Here is a 25,201-nt window from a genome sequence, read left to right on the forward strand (position 1 = left end):
CCTAAGGACAAACATGCCCGAGGGAGGACTCGAACCTCCGCCGGGACCAGCCGCACAGTCCATGATTGCAGCGCCTAAGACCGCTCGGCTAGTATCGCGCGGCTGAGATTTTCACACTGCAGCGGAGTGTGCGCTGACATGAAACTTCCTGGCAGATTAATACTGTGTGCCGGACCGAAACTCGAACTCGGGTCCCGAGTTCGAGTCTCGGTCCGGCACACAGTTTTAATCTGCCAGGAAGTTTCATGATTAGGTATGATTAAGACTGTCTTAGAGGTTAAAGACAGATGGTACCAGTCCCGCGCCCTTGTTAACAAAGAAAACAAACCTGTGCCCAAAGACCGCACATTTCCAGTGAAACGAAAAACAATATTTTCATTTTTATTCAACAATTTTTCTACTGCATTCTCACGCAATGTACAAAATAAGCGATCGTTATCCACCAGGAGATCGCCATCGTCGTGGTTCTGAGTACTATGGGACTTAACATCTGAGGTCATCAGTCCCCTAGAACTTAGAACTACTTAAACCTAACTAACCTACGGACATCACACACATCCATGCCCGAGGCACGATTCGAACCTGCGACCGTAGCGGTTGCGCGGTTCCAGACTGAAGCGCCTAGAACCGCTCGGCCACACCAGCCGGCGCCATCGACGTGTTACCGATGCCAACTGTAGTGCTAAAATTGATTTCATCCGCTGCAGCAGTACTGAAGTTGAAATGGTGAGATAGAAATCCTAACACATCCTTCGATTAGCAACTGCTGATGATCATTCGTCACCATGGAAATTGGTTTGTTTAAGATATCCCACTTCAAAGTTAGCGGTATCAATAGCTGATACAGGAATTATGATAAAATGACTGAGTGTTGTAAAGGGGCCTCCACAGAAGCTTTAAGAGAGAGAGAGAGAGAGAGAGAGAGAGAGAGAGAGAGAGAGATGGGGAGGGAGAGGGTGAAGAGATTCTGCCCAGTCACATGTGTAACTGGAACTCATTCCAAAGAGAGAAATAAGAAGATTAAGTCAGAGAAAGAAGGCTGTTGCATAACCATGGCTACCAGACGAATAGCAAGAAAAAAGCACAACATTAGCAACATGAACCGAATGCAAACGTTGGGCATCGCAAGGAGCTACATTAGTGAGGAGCCCGAGTGACGGGAAGGTGCATTTGTGGATGAAGGTGAACGTAGTGGATAGTGACCAGGTGCTATGATGTAAGTGTGAAGCAAGGCAATCGAACCAGGTACAATGGTGGTAAGAAAGTGGACTGGCATGGAGGGTTCCTTTGATAAACACTCAGCCGATTTTCTTTCTAACTTCCCACCTTCTCTCAAGTCAGATGACTTTGTGCTCCATCTCTAAACACCTCGTCGTCGGCGAGACAAACTTAAATGATTTACTTTCTTCAGGGCAATACTAATGAAGAAAATAAAAGGAAAAGTCCCTACCATAGTTGAGCGCAGTAGGAAAGTTTATTTGTGCGTGTGCGCGCATTGCGCGCGTACCTATGATTACATACATCTTTGTTTCAAATGGCTCAAATGGCTCTGAGCACTATGTGGCTTAACTTCTGAGGTCATCAGTCGCCTAGAACTTAGAACTAATTAAACCTAACTAACCTAAGGACATCACACACATCCATGCCCGAGACAGGATTCGAACCTGCGACCGTAGCAGTCGCGCAGTTCCGGACTGAGCTCCTAGAACCGCTAGGCCACCGCGGCCGGCAGCTCAGACCTGTACAAATTTAATCAAAGTTACATCCTGAACTATAAACGCCATGTACTGCACCTGCGGTTACCTCGAAACTGCAAAACATCTATCTTAATCTCGTTTAAAATTTTTGGGAGACTGCGTACAGATGAATAAGGGAAAGATGTCAAAAGAGGAAGTAAATAGATGGCGAAGCAAGACTGACAATATTTACGCTGACTGCAGCTGAAATTTTACCGGAAACAAGTGCGAGAACATTAAAAACTAAATTGGAACAAGAGGAAGGAAAGAAAATGTTAAGGTCGAAGTCTCTTTCTCGGTGAGGTCATTACAGACGGATCGCAAGTTCGGATTCGGAAGGAAATCGACAGTATCCTTTTCAAGAGAACTATTCTGGTAGTTGTAGTAGTTGTAAGTGATCTGGGAAAACTGTAGAACAACCGGACCTAACAAGGCGCTAACAAGTTGTTATTTGTTCGTAACATGGTCTGCTGATTTACTTTGTCTTTATTACGTTATGTTTGTGCTTGCATCTTTACTTTTAGTTATTCTTTGTCACTGACGTACACAGGAGAGATTCAGAGATAAAATCATGGCCAAAAAATGATATAAAATGTCTATGTCATAGGGCTGTCACAAAAAGAAACTGAGACACTGTAGCCTCTCTGTGCGCTTTGTAGCAGGAGCTAGTGTGGGAGCTTACCACTGTGAGTAAGTATGCGTTACTTGATCTACACCAACGAAAGGGGAAATGATGCAAGGAAAACGCCTAGATAGATCATGAGTCCTTCATAATTGGCGTCACAAGAAGGGTTATAAGCGATTGACAACACACAGCGACAAAGGTAATTTCAGAATTAAACACAGGATTAACCAGATCCGTATCTTACATGGCAGATTCAGCTACGTCTACAGTGGCAGCAGAAAGAGAAACGGTTTGGGCCCTTGGACTAGTGGTGGTTTGGTAAATGCGTAGTCTGTTTTCTCGATGTACAGTGATCTTTGATGGGCAGTGATTTACGTGTAAGGCGGCGACTTCTTTACCTCATAACATAGAGGTAGTTATAGTGTGGTTGCTCCTCGGGTGTTGTTGAGTACTGATACGATCCGAGATAGCGTCAGCCCTTGTTGTAACATTGTTGCCCACAGCACTTGATTCTGATGGCGGTATTTCTTCCATTTACAGATACATTCTCGACACAATGACAACTAAAATGACCAGTACCTAGATAAGCTCAGACAGAAGGAAGAAAAGCAGGGCAGGTATTGGTTTAAAGACCCATCATCCACGAAGTCAGAGCAGGCGGAGCACAAATTCTCCCTGGAAAAAATGCAATAGAATATCAACTGTCTTCTTAACCAAGGAACGATCACGATTTAGGAAATCCACGGAAGGTCCACATATCGCTAGCAAACGGGGATTTGAAAAGCCATCCTCCCCAACATGAAGTTAGTGCCTTGACCACTACGCCACCCCACTCGGCCGTAACATGGCAAATGGAGTATATCATGCGTCGGACACTTTCAATCTGATCTCGATCAAGTGCGTTAATATCAGATGTCTTGTCAGTGTCGGATGTGTTGTCAGACTCTTACTCCTGTGTCCACTCCAATTTACGACGACCTGTCACTCAATCACTATAGCGACAGAAGTGTACACTCTCCATCACAATAGCCATCATTCTTTTTGTTGTACATGAGAACATAGGAGTGTAAAACACTGAAAACTATTACAGTTTGTATACTTGTAAAGAGGGCTCTTATGTTCTTCAGTTGTGCGTTTAATCATTCATCGAAGCATAATGTGTGATTCTAATTTATTCAACAATTGCTAAGAAATTGTATAAGTTCTTGCACTTCAGGAAATCAATAAATTATGAAGACAGTAACTGTGTGAGAACACATTTCTCAACTCACTTAACGAGCGAGTAGATTTCAAAAGCCTTGCTTGTGAAATGGAACGGTGCTAAACTTCAAGGAGATGAGAACATGGACGATTCCTTTATGGAAGGAGGTCGGACATCAATGTTGATCATCTTAAAGGCATAACAAAAAAAGGTTCAAATGGCTCTAAGCACTATGGGACTTAACATCTGAGGTCATCAGTCCCCTAGACTTAGAACTACTTACACCTAACTAACCTGAGGACATCACACACATCCATGTCCGAGGCAGGATTCGAACCTGCGACCGTAGTAACAGCGCGGTTTCGGACTGACGCGCCTAGAACCGCTCGACTGCCGCGGCCGGCAAAGGCACAACAAGGCGTGAGAGCTGAAATATACTAAAAATGTGTAGAAGGAAATAAATTTCTGTATATTAAAAGTACGTTATTGTCATATCACGTATCTATGTGCGGTTCATTACAACAGAGATTAGGTATGTTGGCATTGTAATCGCTGTTGATGATCATGGAAGAAATCGAATATCTTTTATTAGATGAACCACTGGATGCATTTATTACAGTGATTATGGGAAACTGCGGCAGTACTAAATCAGTGAGCTATGGGCAGATCAGAAAATTGTAAAACCTCACAAACATGCGCCTCCCAAATATGTATTGAGTCTGAAGCAATAATAGACACCTGTAAATATTATTACTTACTTATTAGCATGCATTCGATATTATCCAGTGCTCTTATTAACATTTCTACAATTCATTAAAACTACAGTAGTGAATTTACGTGCGGTGTCGCCCAACGTGATGGCATCTAGGAAACGTAAGGAAACTCACCGTGTTGGAGTTATTACATGCGTAAACATACGGTTCCTTTTGGGTGGGCACAACAGCCTTGACATATTGAAGAGCTTTGGAAACAATTGTCACAGGAATGGAGAGGTTGACCGCCTTATCAACAACCAGTTCGAAACAATGGCACATGGAACCACAATCGCAGGCGAGGACATTGGTCTCCAAGAAGTAATCACGGTAATCGGCGTAACTTTGATAGGAATGACAGGTCGCCGAGTCATGCCGATCCAGTAGAAATTGCTGAAGTGTGGACAGCTGGCCTGCAGAATAACGTGCTGATCTTGGCCGAAGCAGGATCTTTTAGGAACTGACCAAAGACTTGTAAATAACCAAAAAATACCCATGTCATTATAGAAACGTGTGGTAGGAAAGAATATTGAGAAGTAAGAGTGAAATTTTTGTTGTTGTATGTGCAGGGAACAAGGCAGTTACCTGTATTTTTTAGTCCGTAATTTATATTTAATATTAATTACTTTCATTGTGGTTGGCACACAATTCGAGATACATAAGGATTTTCTGATGATTTTTCGTCTTATTACTAATCATGTAGATGTTTTTTTTAGATATTTTATGTATTCCCTTGAGTCAGTTTCATTACGTTTGTCTAGTAATTTTATGTGTAATGGCACTTTCGTGACTGTATGTGTGAAATGATAAGGAATGAGTAATGCCTTCCTTGTAAGGGATTTACATGGACAATTTTTTCGTAGGATGTTTATTTGTGTGCTTTATTTAATTTTAGTTTCTATTAGGAAACAGACATTGTGTGAATATCACGGGAATAGACTGAAAATGTGAAGGTCTGCGAGTTTATCGCTCTGAAAGAAGGTTTGATCGGCAGTTTGGGGGGAGAGGGGAATGTGTTCTTGTGAGTGAATGATTCAGGTTTTGTCTCTGATCGAGAGTTGCACGTATTGATTTTATGTTTAGTGTCAGTCTTTTTAGGTTTGTCATGGCCATGATCTCTGTATGTTTGTTCTTTTCTTTTCTTTGTTCCGATGCTAACTTATTATTATTTTGTTTTTTGCTGATAATTGTGAGTTGTATACTAATTGGAGAATATACTTTCTTTGTATATTACGGATATGGCAAACCGATGTTTCTGGCTGGTAGTAACCAAATTTCCATTTCCAGTTTTCTGTGGTGCTGTCTTTTCTTTTATTGTGCCATATACATGTGAGTGTGGATCCGTGACTATCATCACGATTGTGGTGCGAGTTTTGAATGGGATTACTGTATAAGAGTGGATGAAAGTCTAAATTAAAGGCAATAAATGAAAGTCGAGTGATTGGGTTGTCATGGCAGGCATTGTAGGAAGAGAAATTATTGAGCCTCAGTCCTGAAGAACGTGGTTCAAAGGAGGTTTTGCTTTTGCAAATAATGTTTCTTTCTCAGGCTATGATGCTCTTTTAAATTTGTTCTGTGAATAATGAGCTTACTTGAAGTGAATATTTGTTTAGTTGTGATTTCCCTCTAAAGCAGAGGTTGATATGGCAAAATTTTTTGTAATGCGATATGGATTATTGAAAAGAATGAGGGGGTTGTTGGATTCCAGTATATGAACGGTTGTCTGGCAGTGTGCCTTGTTGTGGTTCTTGGTTGGAGCTGGGCAAATAGTCTGCATAGATATATTATAGTTAGCTGTGTTCTTGAGATTAACGTGTAGGTCCGCGAAATTTGTAGAGTCTGGATTCGCGCTAAAGAGCGCAAGGGTTGTTTCTTTTTTTGTGTGATTTTCTTTTGTCCCCTAGAAAGGTTTAGAATCTTTTACCATGGAAGTTTTCCTCACACCGAAAGAGAGAAGAGTGTGTGTCATCCATGGAGGTTTCCTCAAAACAGAGAGTGCGGGAGGTAGTTTATTTATGTGTAAGGGAAGAAGCAGTGATTATATTGGTGTGTACTAGGGTAAATTAATTCGACCATTTCAGCTCGAACATATTCAAAGCTGTACATCTGTAGAAGTAAGCTAATCGAGATAAATTTTACAGAACGAATAAAAATAAAAATTAATATGAATGAAGTGTAACCCCACAGGAATTAATGAACGATCGTTTAGAGAATAATTACTTACAGCACTTCATTATTGAAGCCATTCCAGGTCAGTTTTGTGAAACTCATCTTTCTATTTTTGAAATACTCATGATTTAGCTTAGACGTGAGATTTAGTATTGTTTGCAACACTTACGATACACTGGTGATATGTATTATTAGTATTGTATAAGAATCTCACTTTTTGTAAAAAGTGATTTCTGTTTTGAAATTTATTCTTGTATTGCTTATGACATTTGTTTTCAGATAATACACTGGTTATTTGTATATTAATATTGTGCAAGAAGACTTTTTGTAAAGAACAGTTTCTATTTGGAAATGTATTTATTTAAGTGGTTTATGACACTTGTTTTCAAATAATACACTGGTCATTTGTAGTATTAGTATTGTGTAACGGTGTCTATTATTATAAAGGATAGTTCAGTTTTTGCAATAATTACGTGTTAAGATAGTCATGTGATTGTCCTCGTGTTGCTCTTGCTTGTCCTTTGGCATTTATACTTTGTGTATATGTAATCTACAATTAGAATGTCGACAGGTAGTTTCAAAGTTAAACGTATGGATGATATGGAGGAAAGGGTGGATATAAGAAATCTAAAGAGTCGATACGTTTGATCTCCTTGAGGGTGCGGAATATAGTGAATAAGCTTGGCAACGACAGTCAGCAAGAGCAGTTACAGGAGGTCGGTGCATAATGCATCGTTTACCACATTTTCTATAGTGGTTTCATTTTTCTTATTGTATAAACAAATCATGAGTAGTTCTTATGACTAAGTATAAAAGCAAGTAATCTCGATGTGCTTTTAGCCCTATGGCTTCCAGCCACAGCTGTGCCGGGCTTCCGTAAAAGGGGAGTCCATCTGTCAATTAAGACTACACTCCGCGCACTTGCGCATGTTTTCTATAGGCAGGAACTACGCAAGGGCTGAGTCCGCAATACGGGATGGCTCGTAGACAAAAGCAAAGTATTCTGATTGTTTAGGTGGTCTGACTCGCTTCACGTATTTGAGCCGCTTGTGCCAATGAGCCGAGGCCACAGCAGACTAGACGCACCTGGTTATTCTCTGACAATAGCGTCGATACACGTGTTGCCATCGTTGGAGACAAACATGAGCGGAGACAATCAAATATGTGTCCTTGCTAGGTGTTTTAACACCACTCAGGCTAAAATAGTGAGAAGATCACGAATTTCTTTATTGGGGCCGTAGATAGCCTAATAACAGAGGATTTTCAGAAGGAATTCAAATGGCCCAACGCTGCGGCACCAGAAAGTTGATCACTCAAACAGGTACCGTCACTGTTGCACGTTATCGTTGTTCTCTTTCTAGCTTTATATGGTACTTTTCCCATGAAGACAGCTAGGAGTGAAGAAGCAGACTTGAGATGTGGCGTCGTTTCTTCAGGTGGTAAGAGCTGCCTAGCGATGCCCTTTGATAAGATCAGTTATTACAGTCATTCGGAGACAATACTCATGAAACAAGCATTTGGTTTAGTTTAATCTCAGCTAATTCGTTAGATTCTTTTCTTAAGTTCATAAAATGGACTATATAGTCATTCACCGCCCTATGCTTGCTTTGCAAGAGCTGCCTACGAAATTCCGATTAGGCGATGGTGGTTTCTGTTAAATGCATGTTTTAATCCACACTTACATTAATATGACGAAGATCGCAGCAAATGTCTTTTGGAACTGCCACAACACGTAAACCGCGTGGATTCATTTACCAGAGGTATTCTATTTCTTTCCCCAGTTTACTCCTTGCGACCACGAGATGATAATTTGTTGCATCAGTAGTCCCATAAGGATCACAAGTTAGTAGTAGTATTTTACACCGTTTATGTACCAATGAAACGTAAATGTGTATAACTCGATTCCACAACTTTCTATTCTAATAAATGTTCTAGTTCCGTTCAACTGCTGACTCTGTAATGCAGTTAATAGCGTAAACCTATTCGTCTTAATTGGCAAAGTACCTTTGTGTCCAAGGCATTTTGAGGAAGCTTAGTCCAATAAAAAAGGTAAATCGCAATCGGATACAATAGTATCGAACACTGTGAAAGTGACTTACTAGGGCACAATAAAGAATAATAATAATTCCCCCCACAACACGTAGTTTTTAGTGATACTGTTGCACTGAGATCGGATACTGAGATAATATTGCGACACAAGAAACACTTAATTTGCATAATCGTTCCATACTCTTATGTAGCTCTGTATTTTGTGTTATCACCTTGGTAGGAGACACTGTTGTACGCAGTAATGCCAGTCTGTGGATGTTCTACTAAGTAATTTATAATTAATGGCGCAGCAACAAAGCTTATTTGATCTTGAGTGTAGAGAACAATTAGATTGCCTTTCCCTATATTCTTTCCATTAAAACTATTGCCCTCGACACATAAAGCTTATGTAAATTTCTCACATTTCTGAATTGCGAATTGATTATTGTCATCAACACTTCTCTTTCTGTAATTGTTACGTTACAATTTTGGCAGTCATCCAATAGTGAAGTCGTCCTGTGCATTGTGTGAGTGACCATGGCCACCGAAGAGGCCTTTCTGTATGGTTTTTTATAATAAGATGCATACTTCTCCAATTCCAGTTCTACTAAAACAGCAGTGATGAGTGTCTGAAAACTAGTGAACTATGCAGTCGTAAGTTTGGGGTAAGTGGATTTTTTTTACAAGTCCACAGTACTGCCATGGTGATAGACTCCTCTTAGGCGGTGTAATAACAACAAGGGTATATTTGTTAAAGTAATGTTTGATAGTAATGTTAAACATAAAACCAGTGGCTGTCACTGTAATTTGTACACAGCAAGAGTTTATTTATTTAAATAATGCACTGTGGAAATTTATAAACACTAATAAAAGTCTCGTTGTTGTGGTTTTCAGTCCAAAGACTGGTTTGATGCAGTTCTCCATGCTGCTGTATACTGTGCAAGCCTCTTCATCTTTGAGTAACTACTGCAACTTATATCCTTCTGAACTTGCTTACTTTATTCAAGTCTTGGTTTCCCTCTACGATTTTTATCCCCCATTCTTCCCTCTAGTACTAACTCAGTTAGTCGTTGAAGTCTCAGAACATGTCTTACCAACTGATCCCTTCTTCTAGTCAGGTTCTCCCACAAATTTCTTTGCTCCTCAGTTCTATTCAGTGTTTCCTCATTAGTTACGTGATCTACCCATCTAAACTTCAGCATTCTTCTGTAGCACCACATTTCAAAAGTTTCTATTCTATTTTGTCTAAACTATTTATGGCCCATGTTTCACTTCCATATATGGCTACACTCCATAAAAATACTTTCAGAAAAGACTTCTTAACACTTAAAACTATACTTGCTGTAAACAAATTTCTCTTCTTCAGAAACTATTTTCTTGCCATTACCAGTTTACATTTTATATCCTCTCTGCTTCGACTGTCATCAGTTATTTTGTTGCCCAAATAGCAGAACTCATCTACTAATGTAATTCCCACAGTATCATCTGATTTAATTCGACTACATTCCTTTATCATTGTTCTGCTTTTGTTAATGGTTCAAATGGCTCTGAGCACTATGGGACTTAACATCTATGGTCATCAGTCCCCTAGAACTTAGAACTACTTAAACCTAACTAACCTAAGGACACCACACAACACCCAGTCATCACGAGGCAGAGAAAATCCCTGACCCCGCCGGGAATCGAACCCGGGAACCCGGGCGTGGGAAGCGAGAACGCTACCGCACGACTACGAGCTGCGGACTGCTTTTGTTAATGTTCAACTTGTATCCTCCTTTCGAGACACTGTCCGTTACGTTCAGCTGCTCTTCCAAGTCCTTTCCTGTGTCTGAGAGAACTACATTGTCATCGGCAAACCTCAAAGTTTTTATTTATGATCCAAATTTTCTATTTGTTTACATTACTACTTGCTCAATGTACAAGTTGAATAACATCTGGGATAGGCTACAAATCTGTCTCATTACCTCCTCAATCACTGCTTCTCTTCTATTCCCCTCGACTCTTATAATCTCCGTCTGGTTTCTGTAAAAGTTCTAAATAATCGTTCACTCCCTATATTTTACCCCTGCTACCCTCAGAATTTCGAATAGAGTATTACAGTAAACATTCTCAAAGCTTTTTCCATGTGTACAAATGCTATAATCCTAAGCATTCCTTTCCTAAAACTACCTTATTCTTCTTCTAGGGTCAGTATTGCCTTCCGTGTTCTTACATTTCTCCGGAATCCAAACAGATGTTCCCCGCGGTTGGCTTCTACCAATTTTTCCATTCTTTTGTAAAGAATTCATGTTAGTATGTTGCAACCACGGCCTCGTAAATTAATAGTTCGATAACATTCACACCTGTTGATTCCTGCTTTCTTTGGAATTGGAAGTCTGACATCTTGCTCACCAAGGCTGTCAGTAGGTCTAAGGGAATGTCGTCTACTCCTCGAGCCTTCTTTCGACTTAGGTTTTTCAGTGCCCTATCAAATTCTCCTCGCAGTATCATATCTCCCTTCTAAGCTTCATCTACGTCATCTACCATTTCTATAAAACGTCTCCCTCGTATGGACCCTCTTTGTACTACTTCCACCTTTCAACTTTCCCTTCTTCGATTAGGATTGGTTTCCATTTCAACACTTGATATTAATATAAGTGGATCTCCATTCTCCGAAGCCCTCTTTAATTTTCCTGTAGGCTATATCTATCTTTCCCCTAGTGGCATATATGCTTCTAAGTCCGTACATTTGTACTCTAGCCATTCTTGCTTAGATATTTTGGCCTTCCTGTCAATTTAATTTTTTAGACGTCTGTATTCCCTTTCGCCTGCTTCATTTACTGCATTTTTATATTTCCTCCTTTCATCAATTAAATTCAGTATTTCTTATGTTATCCAAGGATTTCCACTCAGCCTCCTCTTCTAACCTATTTCATCCTCTGCTACCTTCGCTATTTCAGCACTCAAAGCTACCCATTTTCTTTTACCGTATTCCTTTCCCCTGTCCTTGGTTCAAATGGCTCTGAGCACTATGGGACTTAACATCTGTGGTCATCAGTCCCCTAGAACTTAGAACTACTTACACCTAACTAACCTAAGGACATCACATACATCCATGCCCGAGGCAGGATTCGAACCTGCCACCGTAGTGGGCACGCGGTTCCAGACTGAAGCGCCTAGAACCGCACGGCCACACCGGCCGGCTTCCCTGTCCTTGTGAATCTTTCTCCAATGCTCCCTCTGAAACTCTCTACAACCTCTGTTTTTTTCAGTTTATCCAGGTCCCATCTCCTTAATTTCCCGACTTTAATTTCCACAGTTCTGCAGTTCATAACAAATAAATTGTGGTCATAGTCTACATCTGCCCCTGGAAATGTCTTACAATTTAAAATATGGATCCGAAATCACTGTCTCACCATCATACGAGTATAAGCAATCTGAAACCTTCCGCTGTCTTCAATCTCTTCCACTTACACAGACTTACTTCATGATTCTTAAACCAAGTGTTAGCGATGATTAAATTATGCTCTGTGCAAAATTCTAGTAAGCGGCTTCATATTTCGTTCCATTCTACCAGTTCATATCCACCTACTATTTTTCCTTCTCTTCCTTTTCTTACTATCGAATTCCAGTCCCCCATCAGCATTAAATTTTCGCCTCTCTTAACTATCTGTATAATTTCTTTTAACTCATCACACATTTCTTCAATCTCTTCATCATCTGTGGAGCTAGTTAGCGTATAAACTTTTGCTACTGTGGTAGGTGTGTGCTTAATGTCTATCTTGGCTACAATAACGGGTTCACTATGTTGTTCATTGTAGCTTACAGGTATTCTTATTTTCTTATTCATTATTAAACCTACATCTGTATTATCCCTATTAGATTTTGTATTTAGAACACTGTATTCACTAGACCAGGAGTTCTGTCTTTCTGCCACTCATATTCACTACTTCCAACTGCATCTAACTGACTTATCCATTCCACTCTTTAAATCTTGTAACCTACCCTGCCCGTTTAAGGGATTTTACATTCCACGTTCCGATACCTCTTTCTCCTGATGACAACATCCTCCTGAGTAATCCACGCCCGGAGTTCCGAATAGAGGACTATTTTATCTCTGAAATATTTTACCCAAGAGGACGCCATCATTATTTAATCATAAAGTGCAGCTGCATGCACTCGGGGAAAAATTAAGGCCTTAGTTTCCCTTTGCTTTCAGCCGTTTGCAGTACCACCACAGCAAGGCCTTTTTGGTTAATGTTACAAAGAGATCAGTCAACCATCCAGGTTGCTGCCCCTGCAACTATTGAAAAGGCTGCTGCCCCTCTTCAGGAACAACACTTTGTCTGGCGTCTCAACAGATACCCGTCCGTTGTGGCTGCACCTACGGAAATCTGTCTGTATCGGTGAGGGATCCAAGCCTCCCCACCAACGACAAGGTTCATGGTTCATAGGGTGGGGGCGAGGGGTGAGTAAAAGTCTCATGACAACGATAGTCTACGTCTTTATTTTGATGATGATCATAAAGAGTAGTTGCAAGTGGGTATTTGGGATACGGGAAGAAAATCGATCATAAACTGTAATAAATTGGCCTAAAATTGTGACGAATTACCCCACAACTATAAATAGCAATGGAATGAAGTCATACACTGGAATGTGAATGCCAAAGCGTATGGGAAATCATGACATCATCAAATTATAGTAATCACATGATACGATTATACCACCTTGCACTTCTTCTGGGTGACTATGACGACGTTTTTTGGGTCATAGATTATAGTAATTAAGATAATTCAGCCTGACCTGACATTTGTACATGACCCAATAGATCTACAGGAGTGGGGAAGGTCGCCATTTTGGGTCGTAAATGATAGTAATTAACGTTAAGCTGAAAGCATCTAGTCATAAAATAAACATGCATAAACATAACTTAAGAAAACGAGGGAGCAGTTTGTTTGGATAAGTACGCTAGGCCAAACGGCCGATTCGTTTACTTTAGTCGATCAGTGGGCCCATTGTGCTGGACCGTGACAACGGAGGTATAGATGGGGTGAAAAGTGAGACTTACCGTGCCCTCCTCCCTACTTATACACTGCCTGACAAAGAAAGTGAAGTATTCAGTAAAGGAAGAGGTATAGATGGGGTGAAAAGTGAGACTTACCGTGCCCTCCTCCCTACTTATACACTGCCTGACAAAGAAAGTGAAGTATTCAGTAAAGGAAGAGGAAACGAGATGAGAGAGTATTTGCTGTTATTTCAGTGATTAGATCCTCGAGCCATTGCACAGCTATTGCTAAGTTGATGACAATGTGTCTTTGTCTAATCTTACAATCAGAGACGGCACTCGAATTGTTTTGAAGATGGATGAATATTCAGTTGAAACTAGTGATCATCGTGTGCTGTACGTTTACGATATGGACTTTTAAAAGATTTTGTTTATACAGTTTTTTTGCTTCATTAAACTTCTAAAATCGCTTGTCTCCTCCCTGACTCTGCCATGAAATAACAGACATATTACAAATTCGTACAAGAATTTTATTTCCGTCTTCTGTTGCGCTATGAACTGTTGTAAATTGTAACGAACTTTACTGTCGTTAGAGGTTGTTTGGTTTACACGGTTAATAAAGCTCCCTTAAAATTCGTTTGTTGGTATAGTCTTGCATCAAATGATAGGCCGTTCATCGAAACAGTGGGGCATCCAGAGTACTCCCAAAGACTGAAAGATATTCACTTGAATTAAGGTTGCTGTTAATCGAGCTCACTTAGTGCTGTTTTTTACGACTTGTTTTACGTTACTTTTAACATTTATGTGTTCATTTACAATGTGCCTTTACTTTATATATGTCTATCACGTGTCTATGCATTCCTGTAAAGCTTTCAAGTAGGTACGTTTTAGCGATTCACCGATTTACGTAATGCAATGTGCTCATTGTCGCCTGCCGAAAGTCGTAATGTTAGATTTTCCGCTTTCACTGCTGAGAAAAGCCGAAGACTGGGCGCTCCCAACTGCGATATCGCGATTCTTACTGTTTGGCCTAGCACTGTCGAGTGTGTGATTTAAAACTAAAGTTAATGAGTCTACCGTACGACTGGTTTTACTTTGTAACATGAACTATAAAAAATTGTTATCAATTTCGAGAAATCTATACAATTCAGCTTGCTGACAGTTCGAGGGATGGAAAATATTTGATAACTTATCGTATTCATTCCTCTTAGTGTAAACACGAACCACGATTACTTGTTCAGTTTTGGTGCATATATCCCCCAAGTAAGCAGTGGTTTCAAATCTTTTTTCATTTTATGATGGAGAGTCTTATTATTCGGATTTTGTTTACTTAGCATATGAATGGAACTAATGAGGCAAATGAGATGGTTACTTCTAGTCTCAAGAGTAAATCCGATAATCCTTCTCATATAATGGTTCAAAAATCAAGACGCTTAGTTTTTTTTTTTTTTTAGCAATGTCAGTAATCAGTAAAATTTCATTTTATTAGACGATGCCTTCACGTACTACAGGGACATAAAGTATTACATTACATATTGTCGGTAGATATTCCTGAGTAGGGACTCGTAGTTTATTAGCGCTATGGGTTCCACACAACCTTAAGCCGATTAGTATTTTTTTTTAGCAATGTCAGGAATCAGTAAAATTTCATTTTATTAGACGTTGCCTTCACGTACTACAGGGACATAAAGTATTACATTACATATTGTCGGTGGATATTCCTGAGTAGGGATTCGTAGTTTATTAGCGCTATGGGTTCCACACAACCTTAAGCCGCCGCTGCTCGTCGCTACCTCGCCGGCGGAGAACGCTAAGTGTGGGGAGTGCATTAATCTGCGGTTTTTTGCTAATGATGCCGTGGTATACGGTAAGGTGTCGAAGTTAAGTGACTGTAGGAAGATAAAAGGCGACTTAGACAAAATTTCCAGTTGGTGTAATGAATGGCAGCCAGCCCTAAATGTGGAAAAATGTAAGTTAATTCGGACGAACAGGAAGATCACTTCTGTAATGTTCAAATACAGTATTACTAGCGTCCTGTATGGCACAGTCAAGCCGTTTAAATACCTGAGCATAAAGTTGCATAGCGATTGAGGAGGAATGAGCACGTGAGAAGTGTGGTGGGGAAGGCAAATGGTCGACTTCGGTTTGTTGGGAGAATTTTAGGAATGAATGGTTCACATGCGAAGGAGACCGCATATAGGACGCTGGTGCGATCTATTCTTGAGTACTGCTCGAGTGTTTGGGATTTTTACGACTTCGGATAGAAAGAAGACACCGAAGTAGTTCAGAGGCGGGCTGCTAGATTTGTTACCGGTAGGTTCGAATAACACGTAAGTATTATTGAGACGCTTCGGGAACTCAAATGCAGGGAACGCAACGATCGTTTTGAGAAAAACTGTTGAGAAAATTTAGAAGACCCGCATTTGAAGCTGACTGCTGAAAGATTCTACTGCCGTCAACATACACTGCGCGTAAGGACCACGAAGACAAGATACGAGAAATTAGGACTCATACGGAGGAATACAGACAGTCGTTCTTCCCTCACTCCATTAGCTAGTGGAACAGAAAATGTTATGACAAGTAGTGATACAGGGTACCTTCATTCACTCTATTGCGGAGTATCTTTGTACACGCAGGAGGGAGAAGGTGATGTCACTCGAACGTTACTGGGAACAATTACTGCCCTAAAGGCCCCCATCTAATTTTTGGCTGCATAGTTCCAAGAACGTAACTCGTTATGTCGTGGGTTACAGCACCGCTCACATTCTGAAGACGTTAGTGAGGTGCTGCGCGGAGCTCATTGAGATCTCAAAACTACAACTGCACTCTGCCAGAGTCCGAACACCATTCGTCTCCTGATATGAAGTATTATGTAGGGTAGTGGCTCATGTCAGAGTACACCTATGACTATGTGTCATCATAACAGTTGCAGGTTGAAGAGCAGAATGGCTGAACGGAATGGAACAGCTGACTGAGCTTTCTATGTAGTGTGTAAGCTCTTATAACATTTCAGGCTTCTCTGAATATTAGTAAAAGTAAAAAACTAATTCCCCGATAATACCCTGAAGAATTCGCGATTCCGACTGGCTATCGCGTTATCCTCTGTCATATAACGTCATTTGTATGCAGTAAAGAGGGGAATGGGGTCTCCTGACGTTGTCAGCTTTGAGGCCTGGAAACAGCTGCTTCTCATTCAAGCAGGTCCTCAACTGGTCCTATCCCACTACAGTTCTGCCACAATGCAGAACCGGTAATTGAACGCAGAACCTCCAGATGACAGCTAGACACGCTGATCACACATATCCAGGGTGAATCACCTAAAACTTGCACCGAAACGCGTTGCAGAAATGGAAAGTGCTATTCATGTGCGATATTCACAAAACAGATCGGTAGTCAGGGGCCCGTATTGTCATGCCATAAACAGACTGTAATAACACTTAAAAGTGTATTTTTTTGTGGAAACGGACGCTTTTTAGATGGAACATAGCCTATTGACACTTACAGACTAAAAGTAGAGTAAATCAGAACGTTAGGGGTGTTTGTTGCCAGATTCTAGTGCGAGTCGTTTACGAGATATCGCAGTTTGACAAGTTCCCACATCAATACCTGTGGTCACCCACACTACAGAACAATACTAGTTATGTAGATTCTGACCAGTAACGAGACAACCGACCGTCATAGGTCAAGTTCAATATAACCACCGGCAGTGGTAATAAACGCTTCCAGTTTGGTACGGAACGACTGCTGCACACCTGCTAGCATTTCAGCGGAGATGTCCGAGTAGGTTGCATTAATACGTTGTTGCATATAACAGAGTGTAATTGGTATTTCCTTGTAAGCAGACATACATATGCCTGACTCGTGCTACTTCCTCGTGAGATTGCACGGGAGCTAACGAGTGGATCAACTTGAACAGCTGCAAGAACATTAATTTCCCCCTCTTTTGTTGTCACTTGTTTCCATCTGTTACGTTGTCTAGGTATTACACTATCATTTTCACGCTACTGGTTCAAGAGGCGTACAAATGATTGCTGAGATGGTTGACGTCTATTGGGACATGTCGCCTCATACACCGTGCGAGAACGAGCTGCATTCTTCCTACAATCTCCATACACCATGAGCATGTTGGATTTTTCTGCATTGCATTGGTAAATCGCATCGTTCACTCACGACCTCCAGCTTGGACTGTCATACACTAACTGACCAGCAAGTCGCAATGCGCTCAAGGAAAACACACGCACACTGTAAGTAAACATAACAGCATCTTACATAGCAACTACACAGGTTGAATGGCAAACAGGTGCCATGGTGGAAACTTTTCAACATACGATATGTCGTAAACGGCTCACTCTAGAATCTTGCAACATATACCACTGACATTCTAATTTACCGTACTTTTAGTTTGTTAATGCCAATGGGCATTGTTTCATTTAAAAAATTGCATGTTTGCACAAAAAGTACACTTTCTGAGTATTATTAGAACCTGTGTAATGGGTGAAACCATGAGCCCATTACTATCAATCCATTCTGTGAAAACCACACATGAATAGCACTTACCATTGCGCTGGTGCAAGTTTTAGATGATCCAAAACAATGTGACCACCTGCTTAATCGTATGCGTGAAATATATTCACAGTTGCGAATACAAGGAATCATCAGGCGACCGTTCACATAAAGCAGGAAATCCCAGTTCTAGTCCTGGTCCGGCACAAATTTTCACTGTCGTCATTCTCAACATTTGATCTACTTACTGACATATTTAATTTATCATTAAATTGAACTAGAACGTTCTTAGGACTCCTATTAATCCCATCACTTTTCTGACTAGCACCATTAGTTGATGGTTGTTCATATTCGCAACTGCGAATACATTTAATGTATTTCATAATGGTTGTAGTCGCCACAGTGCCTGCTCCATCGGATATACATGCATGTCCTAGGAACAATGAATTGTTCTTTTTAATAACACAGGAACTGCAATATCGTGCGTAATAATGTGTTGGTCCACCTTCAGAACACAGTGTAACAGTGACCAGCAGAGTTCTGCGAGATATGAATCCCACGAGCTCTTATTAGGTTTCCAGTAGATTTCCATGCACTGATCACGCAATTCCCGTAAATTACGGTCCGGTGGATTTGACTCAAAACTTTTGAGACGCGGAGCAAGCGCCCAGTGGCGTACAGATGTGTTCCATCGAGTTCAGGTCAGACGAGTTTGGTCACCAAAGCAACTGCCTGAGTTTAACATCACATTCCTCAAATACTACACTACGATTGTTGCTGTGTGGCATGTATGTTGTATGTTAAGCGGGGTCCTAGAAACGACGGAGAGGCTTCGTCCCCGCCACAGCCGCAGTGGTCCACAACACCATGACGACTACCGCAGTCCACTTCACCCCTCTGCCGCCCCACACTGAACCCAGGGTTATTGTACGGTTCGGCCTCCAGTGGACCCCCAAGGGAACGTCTCACACCAGACGAGTGTAGCCCCTATGTTTGCGTGGTAGAGTAATGGTGGTGTACGTGGAGAAATTGTTTGCGCAGCAATGGCCGACATAGTGTAGCTGAGGCGGAATAAGGGGAACCAGCCCGCATTCACCGAGGCAGATGGAAAACCGCTTAAAAACCGTCCACAGACTGGCTGGCTCACCGGACCTCGACAAAAGTCCGCCGGGAGGAATCGTGCCGGGGGCCAGACGCTCCTTCCCGCCCGGAAAGCCGTGTGTTAGACCGCACAGCCAACCGGGCGGGCTGTGTGGCATGTACTTTTATTCTGCTGAAAACTGCGATCGCCATCGAGGAAGGCAACAAGCACGAAGGGATGCAAATGTTCCACAATAATGTTCACGGAGTCCAAAGATATCACGTTGCCTGCGATTACAACCCCGAGTCCCATGGAAGCCCAAATAAACGTCCTCCACAGCATAATACTGACCCCACCAGCCCGTGTCTTTGGCGCAGTGCAAGTTTCGAGCAAACCTCTGCCATGATAACGACGCGTTCGGGCACGAATATCGACATGATGTAACAAGATGCTTATTCATCCGACATGGTGACAGGCCTCCGCCTCCAGTTTCGGTGATTCCGTTCTCACTGCAGTCCTCACTGTCATTGGGTCAGCAAGGAAAAACATGTGTATCACCCGGAGCAGAGCTCCACGTTCAACCGTGTTCTCCGAAACGTATGTGCCTGTATCAGCATTATATTCTGTCGTCAGAACTGCCACAGATCTCCGTCTAAGCTGCTTTACAGGGCGAGCAAACCACCGCGTTCCAGCCTGTGACGAAGCGTGGACGTCCTGTGCCTTACAGCCTACTACTGGTTTCACCATCCTTCATCTATAGATTGTTACGCCATTGGCACGCGAACAGCTGACCAGCTACGCCGTTTCAGACATCTTCCTTCCCAGACATCGGGCCACGATAATTTGCAATTTTGGAAAGTCGCTTATGTCATTGTATTTCCCCATTTTCGGTCTCTATCGTAACTAGAATGTCTTTCTTTTTTATCTTTCAATCCATCTCCGAAGAAGATGGCGGGCTGCAGTAGGGCGAAGCTCTTTTCAGCCTGTTGTTTTTCACGTTGTTTTCTCACTTTGTTTTAGTAATTTGGGATTTACAAGGGCACAAAGTTATAGCTCTTTCTATGCAAAGGTAGAAGTAAGAGTCCCAGCACTTGTTTTGCAGCCAGGGGAAGCCTCCACTAAAACCCTGGCTAAGACTGATTCCCCATTCGTCTACGCTCGAGTTGCATACTTTCCTTACCGCGTCACATGCCGTCAACGCCAGTTTTGGCTCATTGTGTGTGTGTGTGTGTGTGTGTGTGTGTGTGTGTGTGTGTGTGTGTGTGTAGCTGGTCTTTTCATACTACAGTAAATAGTAGACTTCATCTTACCTCATTCCTCATCTCCTTGTATTTTTAGTCGAGAACTTCCCAAAATCTCCGACTCTCCAATAATATCTATCAAAGGCGCCACTTCTAGTCATTTTATTAATATGACATGATGTCTTTAGTACATGTTAAAGCAATCATGTTTCTTATTTTGGTTTCAAAGTAATCAACCTACAGAAGAATTGAGCGTATGTCTCTAAATTACTTCACTCATAATAATTTATTGTTGTACTTGTCTTGTAAAATTAACTGCTTGTTACATGATACACATTCAAACAGATTGTTTATAACTGCAGTTATAATATCTTGTCCCGTCTTGGATAAATCCTTAAGGATCATCTCCCTTTAAAATACACTCCTGGAAATTGAAATAAGAACACCGTGAATTCATTGTCCCAGGAAGGGGAAACTTTATTGACACATTCCTGGGGTCAGATACATCACATGATCACACTGACAGAACCACAGGCACATAGACACAGGCAACAGAGCATGCACAATGTCGGCACTAGTACAGTGTATATCCACCTTTCGCAGCAATGCAGGCTGCTATTCTCCCATGGAGACGATCGTAGAGATGCTGGATGTAGTCCTGTGGAACGGCTTGCCATGCCATTTCCACCTGGCGCCTCAGTTGGACCAGCGTTCGTGCTGGACGTGCAGAACGCGTGAGACGACGCTTCATCCAGTCCCAAACATGCTCAATGGGGGACAGATCCGGAGATCTTGCTGGCCAGGGTAGTTGACTTACACCTTCTAGAGCACGTTGGGTGGCACGGGATACATGCGGACGTGCATTGTCCTGTTGGAACAGCAAGTTCCCTTGCCGGTCTAGGAATGGTAGAACGATGGGTTCGATGACGGTTTGGATGTACCGTGCACTATTCAGTGTCCCCTCGACGATCACCAGTGGTGTACGGCCAGTGTAGGAGATCGCTCCCCACACCATGATGCCGGGTGTTGGCCCTGTGTGCCTCGGTCGTATGCAGTCCTGATTGTGGCGCTCACCTGCAAGGCGCCAAACACGCATACGACCATCATTGGCACCAAGGCAGAAGCGACTCTCATCGCTGAAGACGACACGTCTCCATTCGTCCCTCCATTCACGCCTGTCGCGACACCACTGGAGGCGGGCTGCACGATGTTGGGGCGTGAGCGGAAGACGGCCTAACGGTGTGCGGGACCGTAGCCCAGCTTCATGGAGACGGTTGCGAATGGTCCTCGCCGATACCCCAGGAGCAACAGTGTCCCTAATTTGCTGGGAAGTGGCGGTGCGGTCCCCTACGGCACTGCGTAGGATCCTACGGTCTTGGCGTGCATCCGTGCGTCGCTGCGGTCCGGTCCCAGGTCGACGGGCACGTGCACCTTCCGCCGACCACTGGCGACAACATCGATGTACTGTGGAGACCTCACACCCCACGTGTTGAGCAATTCGGCGGTACGTCCACCCGGCATCCCGCATGCCCACTATACGCCTCGCTCAAAGCCCGTCAACTGCACATACGGTTCACGTCCACGCTGTCGCGGCATGCTACCAGTGTTAAAGACTGCGATGGAGCTCCGTATGCCACGGCAAACTGGCTGACACTGACGGCGGCGGTGCACAAATGCTGCGGCGGGTCTGACACACCGGTGTCAATGTGTTCTTTTTTCCATTTCCAGGAGTGTATCTAGACGGACTGTAGCCCAGTGGTTGTAGCGTCATGTAATGAAAACAATATTTGAAAATTTGGACCGTGTCAGATATGTATGACAGGCATCAATTGTGTTTTGATATTCTGTCGATGACATGACTGGAGAACCATGACAGAAGGAAGTAACCACAATTAGTTTTCAGTTTGCTGCACTGAATAGGTTGTCTATACTGCCAGATGGCACATTTATTATATAAGAACATATTAAAACCAGCTTCTCAACTAACAATAAATTGCCACAAAAAGTGCGCACGATACAGATCTTTCGCCTGCTTCCTGCAGTAAATATAAAGCTCAAATGTGACATAACCAGAATTCTAAGTTCGTCAGGCAGACAGAAGTTTTGAAATAAGATAAAAAGAACACACTTTGATTCTTTGAGACTTGGCACTTTAAACAAATCTGCACTCGCAGCTAACATTTTTTAAAGAAAACCGGGAAGCAACATTCAGAATAATACGAAGATACTCCATCTAGCAGATGACAGAGCCGTATGAATTTGGTAGAAGAAACAGGAGTACACATATAAAAATAACTCCCCTGACCATATCCTCAACGGACAAACTGAGTTGTGTGATGACACTTCCCTAAAAAAACTTTCACAAGGTGTTTTCCTCACTAAACAGTAAATAAAACTTCTCCACCTATATGCAGATCATGTTATTAATTTTATAATTTTATTTTTATTTGCTGTAGGCGGTAAGTTTTATGACATTATGTATCTATTGGTTGGACATAATAAATTTTGTTGCGGTGAATATATAAAAATAAGTTGTAGTGTACTGATGACAGTATCATTAGAATAGCATTTGTGTTTTTACGTGCTTTACTAAATGACATTAAATTCTACGCTATTTAGTAAATTAAATTAGTGATGTTGTAAATACAGAAATGGTATTTTCTCTCTCTCTCCCCATATTTATTCTGAAATATCGGCTTGAGTCTAAATTAGCAATAATGTATTGTTACTTGTCTTGAAGTGCTGTATCCCAGTGTAAATCACTGCATCTTTGATAATCATAAAAGCTGTACTACTCTGTATTTGTTTTCCTTTAATATAAACCTGTCAAAACAATCGATGCATCCATGTAATTTTTCTTTGCGTCCTACCATCGTTAGTAATAATGAAGACGACTGTGATTATATGTGACAACATCAAAGGCAATGTTAATCATCAGAGATAAGTGACAAAAACAATTTACCGGGTGATTATTCCATTTAAGTGACACATCTAGCTCAAATACTATTGTCACTCTTATGAAGCTGTGGATTTCTGGTTATACTATGGCAACTCTCCTATAAATCCAAATACTAAATACACTACTGGCCATTAAAATTGCTACACCACGAAGATGACGTGCTACAGACGCGAAATTTAACCGACAGGAAGAAGAAGCTGTGATATGCAAATGATTAGCTTCCCAGAGTACTCACACTAGGTTGGCGCCGGTGGCGACACCTACAACGTGCTGACATGAGGAAAGTTTCCAACCGATTTCTCATACACAGCAGTTGGCCGGCGTTGCATGGTGAAACGTTGTTGTGATGCCTCGTGTAAGGAGGAGAAATGCGTACCATCACGTTTCCGACTTTGATAAAGGTCGGATTGTAGCCTATCGCGATTGTGGTTTATCGTGTCGCGACATTGCTGCTCGCGTTGCTCGTAATCCAATGTCTGTTAGCAGAATATGGAAATGGTGGGTTCAGGAGGGTAATACGGAACGCCGTGCTGGATGCCAACGGCCTCGTATCAGTAGCAGTCGAGATGACAGGCATCTTATCCGCATGGCTGTAACGGATCGTGCAGCCACGTCTCGATCCCTGAGTCAACAGATGGGTACGTTTGCAAGAGAACAACCATCTGCACGAACAGTTCGACGACGTTTGCAGCAGCATGGACTATCAGCTTGGAGACAATGGCTGCGGTTACCCTTGACGCTGCATCACAGACAGGAGCGCCTGCAATGGTGTAGTCAACGACGAACCGGGTGCACGAATGGCAAAACGTCATTTGTTTGGATGAATCCAGGTTCTGTTTACAGCATCATGATGGTCGCATCCGCGTTTGGCGACATCGCGGTGAATGCACATTGGAAGCGTGTATTCGTCATCTCCATATGGCGTATCACCCGGTGTGATGGTATGGGGTGCCATTGGTTACACGTCTCCGTCACCTCTTGTTCGCATTGACGGCACTTTGAACAATGGACATTGCACTTCAGATGTGTTACGGCCCGTGGATCTACCCTTCATTTCGTGATGACGGGGTGTTGTGTGATGTCCTTAGGCTAGTTAGGTTTAAGTAGTTCTAAGTTCTAGGGGACTGATGACCATAGATGTTAAGTCCCATAGTGCTCAGAGCCATTTGAACCATTTTTTACCCTTCATTCGATCCCTGCGAAACCCTACATTTCAGTAGGATAATGCACGACCGCATGTTGCAGGTCGTATCCGGGCCTTTCTGGATACAGGAAATGTTCGACTGCTGCGCTGGCCAGCACATTCTCCAGATCTCTCACCAATCTAAAACGTCTGGTCAATGGTGGCCGAGCAACTGGCTCGTCACAATACGCCAGTCACTACTCATGATGAACTGTGGTATCGTGTTGAAGCTGCATGGGCAGCTGTAGCTGTAGACGCCATCCAAGCTCTGTTTGACTCAATGCCGAGGCGAATCAAGGCCGTTATTACGGCCAAAGGTGGTTGTTCTGGGTACTGATTTCTCAGGATCTATGCACCCAAATTGCGTGAAAATGTAATCACATGTCAGTTCTAGTATAATATATTTGTCCAATGAATACCTGTTTGTCATCTGCATTTCATTTTGGTGTAGCAATTTTAATGGCCAGTAGTGTATTTGAATAAAATAATGCAAGCCATCTGACTATGAATGCATAAATCCGAGACCGCTAACGCTGCTTATCGAATAAAATCTACGAAAACAGAATTGCGGCTGGTTGCTACTGTACATTATAAACAAGGTAACTTGTTTCCGGAATGAAATTTTCACTCTGCAGCAGAGTGTGCGCCGATGTGAAACATCCTGGCAGATTAAAACTGTGTGCCGGACCGAGAAACAGAGTTTTAATCTGCCAGGAAGTTTCCAAGGTAAATTATTATG

At 42.2% G+C, this 25,201-nt stretch overlaps 1 protein-coding gene across 1 annotated transcript in view; it reads right to left on the bottom strand.

Annotated features, from left to right (window-relative positions):
- LOC126461519 (substance-P receptor-like) overlaps window positions 1-25,201 on the bottom strand; it is a 241,241-nt gene that overhangs the window by 52,944 nt on the left and 163,096 nt on the right. The window lies entirely within an intron of this gene.

Source organism: Schistocerca serialis, chromosome 1 (assembly GCF_023864345.2).
Source record: "Schistocerca serialis cubense isolate TAMUIC-IGC-003099 chromosome 1, iqSchSeri2.2, whole genome shotgun sequence".
In the NCBI taxonomy this organism is placed as follows: Eukaryota; Metazoa; Arthropoda; class Insecta; order Orthoptera; family Acrididae; genus Schistocerca; species Schistocerca serialis.